Source organism: Abramis brama (assembly GCF_963993115.1).
Source record: "Abramis brama genome assembly, chromosome: 16".
NCBI classification, from domain to species: domain Eukaryota; kingdom Metazoa; phylum Chordata; class Actinopteri; order Cypriniformes; family Leuciscidae; genus Abramis; species Abramis brama.
In genome coordinates this window covers 22164152-22178124 of record NC_139978.1, presented here as the reverse complement: position 1 = coordinate 22178124, position 13973 = coordinate 22164152, and the positions used below count along the sequence as shown (strand labels likewise).

General features: G+C 36.1%; 1 protein-coding gene across 1 annotated transcript in view; it reads right to left on the bottom strand.

The window, feature by feature from the left end:
* Positions 1-13973, bottom strand: part of tafa3b (TAFA chemokine like family member 3b) — a 101075-nt gene that overhangs the window by 7269 nt on the left and 79833 nt on the right. The window lies entirely within an intron of this gene.

Below are 13973 nucleotides of genomic sequence, written 5' to 3'. Positions count from 1 at the left end.
CTTTTTTTAATAGCGCCCAAAATAAAACCTCTAAATCTGTGCTGGGCCTTCTATTCCAAATCTCACTTGCTCGTTCCAGATTTATTGGCCATAAAAGCAAGTTGTGCCTTAGTTTTTGGCTTTAGTTTCTAAGAAAAACATTCTAAGAAAAATTGTTCCAGTCAAATCATACAGGTATGTAGGTTTTGGATATGGATAACATGACATGATAGTTCTGCTGCTGCACTTCCTCTATAACTAATAATAGAGATACAGGACAGACAAGTGCAGAGAGACGCAAATTAGTGTACAAGTAAAGGCCTATTCACAACAAGTCAAAATATTTGATGACATTTTAAGCAAAACATTAGGGTCCGGTTTCACAGACAGGGCTTAGATTAAGCCAGGATTAAGCCTTAGTTCAATTAGGGCTTTTAAGTAGCTTTTATAAACGTGCTTTAACACGTGTTGGCATATTGAGACAAAACAATGGCACTGACATATTTTAAAGGGCACCTATTATGCAAAATTCACTTTTACATGGTGTTTGAACATAAATGTTTGTTGGCAGTGTGTGAGCAAAACCACCCTAGAATGATAAAAATCCACCCAGTGGTTTTTTTACAATCTCAATAAATCATAAGCACTGTCTCAGAACGAGCTGTTCTAAGATTGCTCTCACTGTGACGTAGAATTGCGCAAGCCCCACCGACGTGGTTTGATTGACACTATGGTTACCCCACCCTCGGTGATCTGTACACCATCGCCATTGTTTCAACAACAGCCGGTAATGTCTCCTAAGAAATGTAGGTGTTCTGTTGTGGGATGTAAGAATGGACATAGTAGTCTTCACTGACATCAGAGCCACTGAAAACACAGCGGATGGATTTTATTTATGAAGAAAAGGCGCCACTTAAACTTCCTAAATACGTTTGCGAGAATCATTTTCTGACTGACTGTTTAGTGAACGAGGGACAAAGTTAATCCTCAAGTGTGGATCGTTGTCTACTGTTCGCGATCCAACGTCACCTCCAGAAGAAGTAAGTGTATTTTATGATTTTTGAGCAAATAGTCATTTCAATCGATGTCAGCCAGTTCAACAACAAATGCGTCTAAAGCTATTTATTGTCGTCGTCATAGGATGTTTCAACAAACAACGTCAGACAGTTTTATGTCACGTATCATTTTTTGCAGCAATTACAAATTTAAATAAATTAATACATGCTCTATCTCCATAGAAAGTATATAAACGTCTATCTCCCTGCAGCATTTGTTTTCTGGTTCTGTATAGCCATCTTCTCACATTTGCCACATAAGCACCTGTAGCCTACGACAAGTAATGTCAACATGACGCAAAAGCACCCCTCGCATAAATATAATTTAGCAAACGTTAGTACTTAGCAAACGTTATCACAGTATTTGTGCGTGTGTAGTTTCAAAAAATTGCGCGAACGTTATCACAATTTGTGTGTGTGTGTGTGTTGCACATCCATAATTGCAAAGGGGACGCGATTAAAACTTTGTAAGTACATAAATGTATCAAATAACCATTCCGAGACGTCTTGGTCCATTCTCATTCGTGTTTATTCTGCCGGACTCTCTTCATCATCTGGGTCCAGCAGGGCGGGGATATGCAGCTCATTTACATTTAAGGTGGTACACACCAAAACAGCTCTTTTTAAAACAGACCCCAAAAATGACATTTTCAAATGGTTATAATAAATTAACTGTGGGGTATTTTGTGCTGAAACTTCACAAATACATTCTGGGGACACCCAAGACCAATATTACATCTTGTAAAAAGGGGCATAATAGGTGCCCTTTAAGATTTGTCATGGCAAGTTGCTTTCATTTAAAACAGCTCAAACATGCATTTTAGTCTGGGACTAGACTTAAGCCATGTCTATGAAACCTGGGGTAGTAAGAGAATTACACAGTGTAAAAAAATATTTTTCTCATTTTAGTGCAGTAAAGCTTTGTAAACATTAAACAAGATTTGCAAAATTGGGTATAATAAGACTTAGAATTAGTTTCAAAACAATATATCTTTTTATTGTTCCTACCCCATTGAAAAGGTTTCTTTAGCTAAAGGCAAATACATCTCAAATAATTTAAAATTGTATTTATTTAAAAAAAATAAGTACAAAATAGATAAACTTACTTTAAGATATATTGTATAAAACAAGTCTTAATATCTTATGCAGTTTTGTGTCTTGTTTTTGAGGATGTTTATATATATTTTTCTAGAATACAAGTCAAAAATACTGATTAAGTAAATTATATATATTTTTTTAATTGTACATAAATTCTGAATTGGACTTGTTGTGAAAAAAAGTTATACTTTTGTGTAATTTAATTGCATCAGACTTGGTGTGAAAAGACCATAACCGACAATAGAGCACGAGGAACAGGCTAAGCAATGGAACCACTGTGTTGTAAAGGACTAAGATGAACCAACCAACATGATCAAATGTTACATAAGTGTTAGAATGGAATGACCTTTATCTAGTTGAAACATGAAAGTGCTGGAATGGAATATCCTTCAGAACAGAGCATGCTTTATGTTGCTTTAAGGAATGGCTCTGTCCTTCAGTGGATGGGCAGCACAGGGTGAAACAGCCAATCAATTCAATCTCTGCACACATTACCTCACACCAGATTAATCCATCCTGACTGGGTCAAAACAGGGGCTGACGCTGCTGGTCAACAGTCTGTGCTGTGTGTGTGTGCACAAAATGTGAAAATGTCAAACGTCCCGAGAGATCGACTTCTCAGCTGAGAAACGGCTCTTTCAACCATATTCTTTCTCATCATGCATCTCACTATCTGCAGTGACAGGGCATTTCATTTCTGTGTTCCCAACATGATGGGATTCCACAATATGGCCCCTGAAGGTTTGAACGAGGGTGTTGTTCTCTCTCTCTCACACACACACACACACACTGACATACAGCGCCTGAGAGGAGTTTGGGTCAGGGGTCTGGGAGCTTGTGTTTGTCCTAGGGGAGTTTTGTTTCTTTATTTCTTTCTTTCTCTTATTTCTTTCTTTCTCTTCATTTCTCACTTTCTCACCTCCCACTATCTCTTTCTTCTCCGTCTCTCTGGTCCCGTTTTTTTTTCTTTTTTCATTTCTATCTGTCCCGCAAATTTTTTTTATTTCCTACTCAGTATTTTTGTCTTGTTTTCCAGTACAACTATCTAAACATTTACTTGAGAAACAATTACTTGAAGTTAAATGTCATAAATGTATAAAATAAAAAAACTATCTAAACTAATAAAATCTATCTATCTATCTATCTATCTATCTATCTATCTATCTATCTATCTATCTATCTATCTATCTATCTATCTATCTATCTATCTATCTATCTATCTATCTATCTACAGTATCTATCTATCTATCTATCTATCTATCTATCTATCTATCTATCTATCTATCTATCTATCTATCTATCATTTAATTATTTATGAATAGACATATTTAATTAAAATTTTATTAACAAATGAATATGTAATATATTATTCAATAGTAAATACATTTTTAAATATTTTATTTAATAATATTATGTAATAATATTAAATTTATTGTTCTAATATATATATATATATATTTTTTTTTTCACGTTCAGTTTTGTACAGTAGTGAGATATTTTCTCTTTCAGTGGCGGATTCTGTGAGGTCTCCCCTCTGCCTGTTTTAATACCAACTTATCAAACTCCGCTGATTGAAATGTCAAGGTGTAAATATTGTGAGTGTTGGATCCTCTCAGAAGGGTGAATTTTATTACTCAGTCATTACAGACTGAAAACCTTCAATTCGTGTGGGAAACATTGCACAGCTCAGAGGGAGCGCAGCCGAAATCAGCTGTAAATGCCAAATGCAAATATTTGTGTAATCGGAATGAGACGGCGATGGCTTTCCTGTATCGTGGGACCACAAGACGGCAGGGAGACAGGCTTGATGCATCAGAAATCATCAGGATGGAAAGAAAAAGATTTGTATTCTGCACCTTACTAGCCACAAGAGATGCTGTTAATTGCTCAGTATGTTAATGATATCTTCATGGTGTTTGGCGGCTTTACTTAGACAGCTCACTTAGTTTCCAGAAACTCCGTCTATCTTGGGCTCTGACATTTTTTTTTAACAAAACATGAATATGTCAACATTAATTTTCTCTATTTCCTGATGTTGGATATACAAAGTTCTGTCATGAAACTCTAGATGGCACAGTTGATAGGTCCTTAACTCAGTCTGCTTGCAATCACATCATTATCTATAGGGCATAGCTGATTGGTTCCTGCTGTATCAGTAGCCAATGAGCTCGCTGCTCAACCTTCAAACACTGGTCAGCATTTGTTGTAGCAGTGCAGTGCACCTTCCCCAGCTCCACCTGTATGAATCAGCTACGGGTAATTCATGTATGCTACATTGTAATGTCTTACTTGCTCACAGCTGCTTGCGTGTGTGTTTTGGCAGCAAGTCCCGTATATGCTCTGCAGCAGCAGCGTAGAAGATCTATTCCACCACGACCAAACATATCATATCATAAAACATTGTCATATCCATTACCATGCCAAACAATCCGAGAGTTGTCATGACAGGAATATTTTTAAAAGTTTTACAATTATTTTTGCACTACATCAAAATGTCCACCAAATTGTTTTCACGTAATTTCTAAAATAAATACTGGCAAAATTTGAATCTATTGGTTATATGTTGGTAATTTGCTTCATTTTAAAGACTTTTGGTGAAGTGGCATTCTGGGAATTGAAGTTTTCTTCTATCATGGGCCATAAAGTGAAAATATGAACACATTTTCATAGTTGGCTTTTCAGACATTTATTATTTATATCATATAATGTTTCTGGAAATGCCCTATGTATATGATAACATGTTTATGAATAATGAAAAATGACTACACTTACAGAGATTATAACGATTTTAAATGCAACCTTGATGAAAATTCAATTCAAATTTGGGAATTGGAATTTAAAAGGCATTCTTAATTCAATTCTGAATAACATATCACTATACATTACTGTAATTTATGTTGGTCATTATGATGATGATGATGGGAAGTTTCTGATATGCCAACAAAAAACATGCAGCCTTCAAGAACCAGTTTATCTGTATAATTATACAATCCCACACTGATATATCAAACAGTTTCTCGTTCAAATGTCTGTAGGGAAACTGACAGTCATTATATCTCTGAAGGCGCATCCCCTGTGGCGTAGCTTTAAAATTGACTCTTTAGAAGAAGAGCCCTCAAATGCATAAACATATTCATACATGCACAAAGATGAGCTAAATCATTTTACAAACATGGGCACAGATGCTTTTAAAAGGAGGTTCACACAAAACCAGCAGAGACAACATGAAATATACAACAGCAATATAAAAAATAAATAAAGAAAAAAGAAAAGGAAGAAAGAAACTCAGTGTTTAACTTCATAATAAAATGTGTCAGGGTTGGTACATGAATCTAAATGTAGCTTGGGTTTCTTCTCTAATCAAACAAACCTGAAGCATTAATCACAGTCTTTGGGTTCATTTGAAAATCACGTGTTATAGTGCATGGCTGAATCTAAACTCTGGAGGAAGGAATAGTATTGACTCTAATAACTCTCTATATCAAATTTAATCACACACAGAAGTATCCTATACAGATAGAGAGACAGAGGGATATAAAAGAGATATTCTACCAATAGAGAAATGTAGTGAGAAAAGCACAACGCTATTGTTGAACTTACTGTGTTATACTAGCAGGTCTAAAGCTTTCATTTCGTTATCGATCTTTTGGATGGCTTTAATATATCACTGTATTCACTGTGCTTGTGTGTGTGTGTGTGTAGGTGCGCACTCAATTGTTTGTGCACTGCACTGTAATACACTGTAAGCAGATTGCTGGCAGGTATTATAAAACAATGCAGTGAACATAGACACATGTTCTCATATACTATTAACCTGTTAGACTTTTCATAAGACCCGATGCATAAAGAGACGCATTGCTGAAGGTAATGGGTTTTATGAGAATCTCCCTTTGTCAGTAGGTTTGAAAACATTCAAATTGAAAATATATCTCAGCAATAACACTTACACTGCACTGAGGCAGAGAGCAAAAATGTCAAGAAGTCCAAGAAATGTCCCAGGAGTTGATTTTTATTAGACCTAATATATTGAACTGTATTTTTGTTATATGAAGGCCACATTAAATTAATTAAATTTGCATACTACCAAGGAGAGTAATTTCTCTGAAGAGCATGAAATGTGAGACATGTGACGTGTGAAGAAAAATCAGGGTAAATATCATATATGAACAATACTTTTATTGTGCATAATTTCCAAAAGCTGTAACTTTGTCAAATTATGAAAAAGATAATAACAATAATAATACATGAAGTTGTATTTTTGCATTTTAGGACACATTAAATCCTATCTAAACAAAAGAGCCTGGAATTTTATTTCCAAAAAAGTTTCAAATGTAATTTCAACACAATATATTGAAAGGCACACACTCCTCCAACACAGTCTCAAAAGGAATAAATAATGTGCTAAAATTCATCACAACAAGTGTTGCTTTGAAGTCATTTTAAGCTCATTTTAAGATTATTCCGTAAAGGCTCTTTCAGACATCTTTGCTGACGGTGACTGTATATTTCTATTTTGTTAACTTTCATTCATGATCATTGTGGATGGGTAACTTATGTAAGCGTGCGTAACATCTGTGTTGTATGTATGTTGAGCACAGCGATCACACAAACGTACGTCATTCATACAGTACTGTAACTAGAAATATCTCCCCGAATGGCACTAGCATATTCTGTACATGCAATCCTATACATTATTCAGACATGTTATACAGACTTGACAGAGTGTGTGAACGAGCGTGATTTTGTGGTCTTATGCTGGTTTTGATTAATATAATATAATATAATATAATATAATATAATATAATATAATATAATATAATATAATATAATATAATATAATATAATATAATATAATATAATATAATATAATTGATGTATCTGTTGTCTAATATTTGCTTTGATTGGTCGAGATGGACTGAAAAGTGAGTCTGATGACATCTGATCTCCTCTGGAGATTCAACCATATAAACATCCCCAGAAACATATTTCACTTTTACAAGCGGATTTTTCCTCCCGCTTTGTGAGGGGGAGTTTCATGACATGGCTATTAAAGCCTGTGTCATTTTATGGCCATTTCAATCAGGCTCTATTTCAGAGGACAAATTGAGCTCCACCCCACATCAGGGTTCACCAGATCACCACACACATCACAATTCATACAGCTAGTTTACCATCACACACACAAACACACACATGTTAGGTTTTCATGTTTTATGGGGACATTCCATAGACATAAAAATATGTATACTGTAGTGCACAATGTTTTTATACTGTATATTGTATCCCCTTACACTAACCCTACCCCTAAGCCTACCTCTCACAGAAAACTTTCTGCATTTTTACATGTTAAAAACAAAAAACTTAGTATGATTTATAAGCTGTTTTCCTCATGGGGACCAATACATTTCCCCACAAGGACAAGGATTTTTAATATTTTAGGATATCTTGGGGACATTTTGTGTTACATAATGTAGGGTTCATCATCATTATCAGGTGGATGCTGATAATGCTCTTTTAATGATGTAGTTTTGATTTGGTGTGTGTATATGTGTCTGCCTATATGTGTCTGCCAGAGCAAGTTTCACCAGCCGTGTGCTTTATTGCAGTCTGCATCAGTGGAGGCATGTATTAAAAATAAAGGCTAGATGGATTGGGAATATGGGCGTCCCATTAAAAACCCTTTTAACCTGCTCTCTAGTGTTGTCCACTATACAATACCATGCTCTACTGTAACAGCTGTAGCTCTCTCCACATGGAGAACCAGAGTGGTTTTATCTCTGTCTTTTATTTTGTTTTTCTGAGGTAGTGAGCTGCAAAATGAAAATTTGTGCAAAAATGTTACAAAGTCTGAGACGTTTAAATACAGATAACACTGTAAAAAAAAATAATAAAAAAATAAACCGATAACTTATTAAAGTTACAGTTTATCTAATAGTTCTGTCGTGGTAGTTTGGCATGGTAATGGATATGACAATGTTGATATGTTTGGTCATGGAGGAATAGATGCCAATACACACACAACACGCGGCTGTGAGCAGTAAGACATGCTGCTGCTGTACAATATAGCATACATGAATTACCCGTAGCTGATCTATACAGGTGGAGCTGGAGAAGGTGGAGGGTCTCTGAAAGCACGTTACAACTGCTACAGAAAATGCTTACCAGAATTTGAAGGTTGAGCAGTGAGCTCATTGGCTACTGATACAGCAGGAACCAATCAGCTGTGCCCTATACATAATGATGTAATTGCAAGTAGACTGAGTTAAGGACCTATCAACTGTGCCATCTAGAGCTTCATGGCAGAACTTTGTATTTCTCATAGAAAAAAAAAAAATGCATTAAATTGATCAAAGTGTACCATATTCATGTTTATTTTTCTTGTGGAAAGTGCATTGTGTATGTATGTGTTTAAGTGTGTATCCTGGCTATCACGACAGCCACTTCTGGACGGCCCATTAACCAAGAAAGGATGAGTCACTTTAAGAGGCTTTTAATCTGTGGGAGGGGCTGATCTCAGGCCATCATCCAATCACAGTCTGCACTTGTGCAGTTATTATATTCATTAGCGCAGATGATTATGAAGCCTTGATGAGAGGAAACGCCCTGCTGCTCTCGAGCACTGAAGACACCTGGAGCAGTTACACTACTGAGAGGGATAATGGAATTACACCTGCACCAGTGCACTCTCTCTCTCTTTCTCTCTCTCCCTATCACTCTCTCTCTCGCTTTCTCTTCAGTCATTAAGAGATTGTTTCTCTATTAAAGTACAAGACCATTGCTCCTTTGTTGTAGTGTCTATTGGAGCATGTATAAACCCGATTAAAGCGGGATGGTTCTTATGAATCCTGCTTTCCCTAATGAGTTCCACAGATATAATAGCTCTGTATCAACACTTAGTGAGCTGGCTACCTAGACAGCATTTTAGAATTTATTTATATAACAGTATATAAATAATAGTAAAATAACACTGTATACTGCATTCACTATCAGAAATTACCAGCCTGGTCTCATTGTTAATATGTAGGTATTAACACATAACATTTACAGGTACAAAACGTACATTTTTGTATGTTTGGATAGATGCTGAGATGTACAACATGGACATATTGATAACATTCAAACGTAAATATTACTACATATTTATAACTAAAGATATTTACAAATCTTATATATCATACCCATCTCCAAACCCAAACATAACCATTTTATAGAGGATATAAAAAGTTTATAAAAGACAATGGACAGAAATGTGTAGGAAAATTTAAATTTTAGCAACAATATAACTAATCCCACTAATCCCAGTCCTACCACTAAACCTACCCATAACCATTTCTTAAAATATATATAGGTTAAAGAAAAACGCATTTTAACATTCAATATGCATTAATTGCAAATTATTCAATTATATTTTCAAGGCAGCTCACTAGGGTTAGGAACAGAGCTAATGTGTCATCTGTGTGTCACTGACAGAGACGTACCTAAAAACACACACAAACATTCCATAAGACTAAAGCTTGAATTTGTCAGGCGACATCAGGCAATTGAACCAGCCTGAACAGTTGTTGTTGTTTACTGTTTTCCCTAAGCAGATTTCTGTCATGTGTGATTATGCATCACTTTTGAAAATCTGTACGGCTGGGAGCAATAGTGACCTCTCTTGCACAGAAAGTAAGCGTTTAGACATCCTGTTCCCAGAATGTGTCACAAATATAACTCTGGCAGATGGCGAGAATGTGCTGTTAATGACATCACTTCCTGTGCAGATATATCGAAGCATCATTAAATATCAAAATATGGCAAAAAAGTCTCCTTTGGCTCTGTCTTTCTCTGACTCTCTTTCTCTCTCTCACACACACACACACACTTATGCTCTCTCCCTCTCTCTGCCCAGAAAGAGTATGTAATATTAAAGTCGGATTAGGGCAAAAAAAGCGGATTAGTATTTTAGTAGCATTTGTGTTATATTTAAAGTTCTAATATTAAAGGACTAGCAAATATAAACCCAGCTTAAGCATATTTCTCTCACACATTTCAGATCACTGCCATGTTGGGGATATTTATTCTCACTTCTGATCTGGTTTGTGTCTTGTCTCCTTCCTGAGCATCTGGCAGCGAGAGGTCTGCGTGTGGCATTGCAGGTGGAGAGATCTGCTCTACTGCCCTCTAATCTGCTAATCTGTTAAAACATGCTGTCCTCCAGCATACGCTCTCTTTGGGACAGTGTGGTGTTAGATTATTTAAGCCCCCACTGTAGCAGGAGACAGGAGATCATCCCTTCCTGATAACTGTGAAATGGAGAGGTTCATGTAAAATGACGGCCGAGCGCAAAATCTGCCCAGCAAGCACTTTTCTCTAACACGTTTTTTCCCTTGCTCTCAGTCTCTATTAGGGCATCGGCAGCATTGACGTTAATTACAGACCATCGAATGGAGGTAAAAAGCTCCATCCATCAAAGACAGACACACTGAAGACGTGAGACTTATTGAGAGTGTGAGACATGGTAAGGATATAAAATATAAACACTTAAATCCCACACTGAGATTTTCATTGACTGAGAGAAGAGACAGAGTACAAGATTCATAGGGTTGCAATGGGAACACATTTTTTTTCTTCGCTACGATGGCATCCTCTGAAACCTCAGTATTGATACTTATTTTAACGATCTGAAACGCAAGTATCAAACGCGAAACGCAAGTAACTTTGTGGGGGGATCTCGGAAATCTAAAATGGGTTGGTCTGAAGTAGCTTCATTATTCATAGGTGTGGTTTGGGCGTAACGTGAAATAAACCAATCAGAGCGACATCTCACATTCCCTTTAAGAGCAGGCGCACTTGTTCCATGGCGGATTGCTATTATAATGGCGGATTTGCCAGGAGCGGTTCACAGCCGAGGAGACCGATGTTCTCGTCAGGGAACAGAGAAGACAGAGAAGTGACATTGTATGGGGATGGGAGAAACTCACCCAAATTAGCTTCGGTTAAACAGGCGTATAATAATTTTGGTAAATGTGTAAGCTAGATTTATGCCTATTTTTTCACATCTTCATGGACACAACAATGATTTCCCTCATGTGGAATATTTTTCCTTGTAATTATGTATGGTTTGCAAAAATGGCAACTGCTGCGTCTGTGTGTAGATGAGAGAAGCAAAGTGTATGCGCGTTGTGCACACGCTACATTGATTATGGCCAAGCATGAGCCCTTAAAATAGCATCTGAAAGCGCCACTGAAAACGTGCCACTGACTTTAGACTAGGTTTTTCCTGGTCTATGGTGGAATTGTTTTCTGGAACTGCAAAATAGCACCAGGGAAAGTTTGCACCGGAACACGCCTCCTCTTTTCGCTGAACCGCCCCCGGGAGCGCAAATTCATTCCCTAATTTACCGACGTGCGTCTGTCGAGGGAAAAGTCCGCTGTGCGTCGGGTGCAAAATAGGAATGATACATGCGTCAATGTACAAAGTCAATTGCGCTGGGTGCAAGATAGGGCCCTTAATCTTAAAGTTGGCTTTAAATGAAAAAATAAACGTTTCGATCTTATTGTGAATAATTCATCCATGTAGGTTTCTTTCTTTTTTTTTTACCTAATCTAAATAAACAGACTTCTCACTGTGATGTATGTAAATTTAAGTAAATAATATAAAGAACATTTATTCAATCTCACGTGTCATTGCATACATTTTTGTTTCATGTCACAGTGCCTGAAACAAAATGCTGATATAATACTGTTGATTCCATTGTCGTTTTACTATATTATATGCCATGCAACCTAACATATGTTTGTGTTTTTCTTGTCCTGTTAACAGAATACATATAGGCTTTGGCTTTCTAAAATATTCTGAAATGTCAGACAGATGCCTGTGGGGATAAACGAGAAGAGAACATGGCCAGACATGAGTATCACACATCCTGTCTGCTCTGGTCAGGCCTCTTCCAATAATCCAGAGGTCAGCGTTCCTTCCTTCTCAGCCCGACCTACATTTACACACCTCAGTCAAACTCCCAGTGCAAACAGCCAACTCTCAAACAAATTTTATCCAATACACTTCAGACCCTCGAGAGAGACAAAAGGAGGGGTAAAGAGAAAAAAAGTGGCATTTTGACAGCTGTCCAATCCCGTTGAAGCTGAAGATGTTATTCTTTCGCTCCAATTTGAGAGGAACGGAACCTTTCCCCTTTCCTGTCATCCCGCGCTTCTGTGTTTCCTTCTTTCCTTTCGCAATCATCTCTTCCTCATTTCCGTCTTGTCATCCAGAGTCTCATCAAATGTCAGAGGACAGCGTGCTGTCCCAGAGTGCTGGCTCCATCTGCATCTTCAAATACATATTTGTGGTGTGACCGATCTCCCTCAGGTCCAGTGGAAGGGGTCAGCACTTTTATACAGAACCCTGATGAGACCACCTAGTCAGAATATGATGGAAATGTCCCAGGAGATGCCACTCTCTCTCACCATCTCTTGTATTTTACACTGCTCTAGTCAGTTGACCAAAGCTCTTCAAAAACAAGAAAAAACCTTCACAGACTGGTATGTGCAATAGAATCATAGGCTGCTTTGCATTTATTTGACAATTCTGTCATAATTTGGTCTCCCTCCTGTCGTTCCAGACCTGTGTGACTTTCTTTCTAATGTGGAACACATAAGAAGATATTTTGGAGAATGTTGCATGAGCTGTTTTTGTCCATATAATGAAAGTCAATGGGGTCCAAAAGTTTCAAGCTGCAAAAAGGACATAAAGGTAATTAACCTCACTGGTCCGCCCTTGGGTTTTGTTTACCTTTGTTTACATTTACTATATAGACTGTCTACAAATATGAATAATGTTAACAAATTATACATCTTTTGAAAGGTCTATTGGTTGAGTGTCAATATATGGTGTCTGTTTTACGATATACTTCTGATGTATACGATAACTTTGTATGTGATTGTGTCAGAATAATTAAACTTTTATTCACTTTCAAATCAAATCAAAACACTGATCAATGCACGCATAGGCAAACTACATTAAATATGCAATTTGAACCTCAAAGTCAAACCTCATTGGTTCTCGCACATCACATGACCAAACATCATGGTTCATGTTTCCATATTTGATGCAAAATAATATACTAGATGAGTCGTATCGGTTAATTTTGCAGTGTTAACTAAAACTAAAACTATAAAATAATAATAATCATGAATTGAAATAAAACATACATTAATATATAATAAATAAAATATAAATATTATAAGAAAACTTGTTATTTAAGATTAAACTCGAATGAAAATTAGAAATGTTGCCTTAATAACTAACTGAAATAAATTAAGTTAAAGTACTAAAATAACTAAAATGGAAATAAAAAGAAATAGAAATAGAAAAAACAAAAAGGAATAAAAAATAAGCACATAACAAAATTATTAAAACAAACTAAAAGTAAAAGGAAAACTGAAAATATAAAAATAGCTATAGATATATATAAAAAAGCTAATTCAAAATATGAATAAATACCATAATAGTGTAAACATAACATCAAAATAACACTGACTTTTTGAGGCACCCCTATGAGGTACCCCCATGATTTTCATAATGTAGACAAAATCAGTTGAAACATACTTCATCATACATACACTGTAAACCCAGATTTTGATTCAACTCAAAGAGATTGAGTTTATATTACTTAAATGTGTCTAATTTATTGACATTACTTGTTAATTCTGATTAAACTGAACTTTTTCTTGTCCTTTCTTATTGTAATTGAGTGTTTAAGTCAAATCAGTAGTTACTACTCAAACAAACTGAGTTTGTATTACTTAAACATGTGTCATTTTTTACATTAATTATGAATTCTGAGTAAACTGTACTTT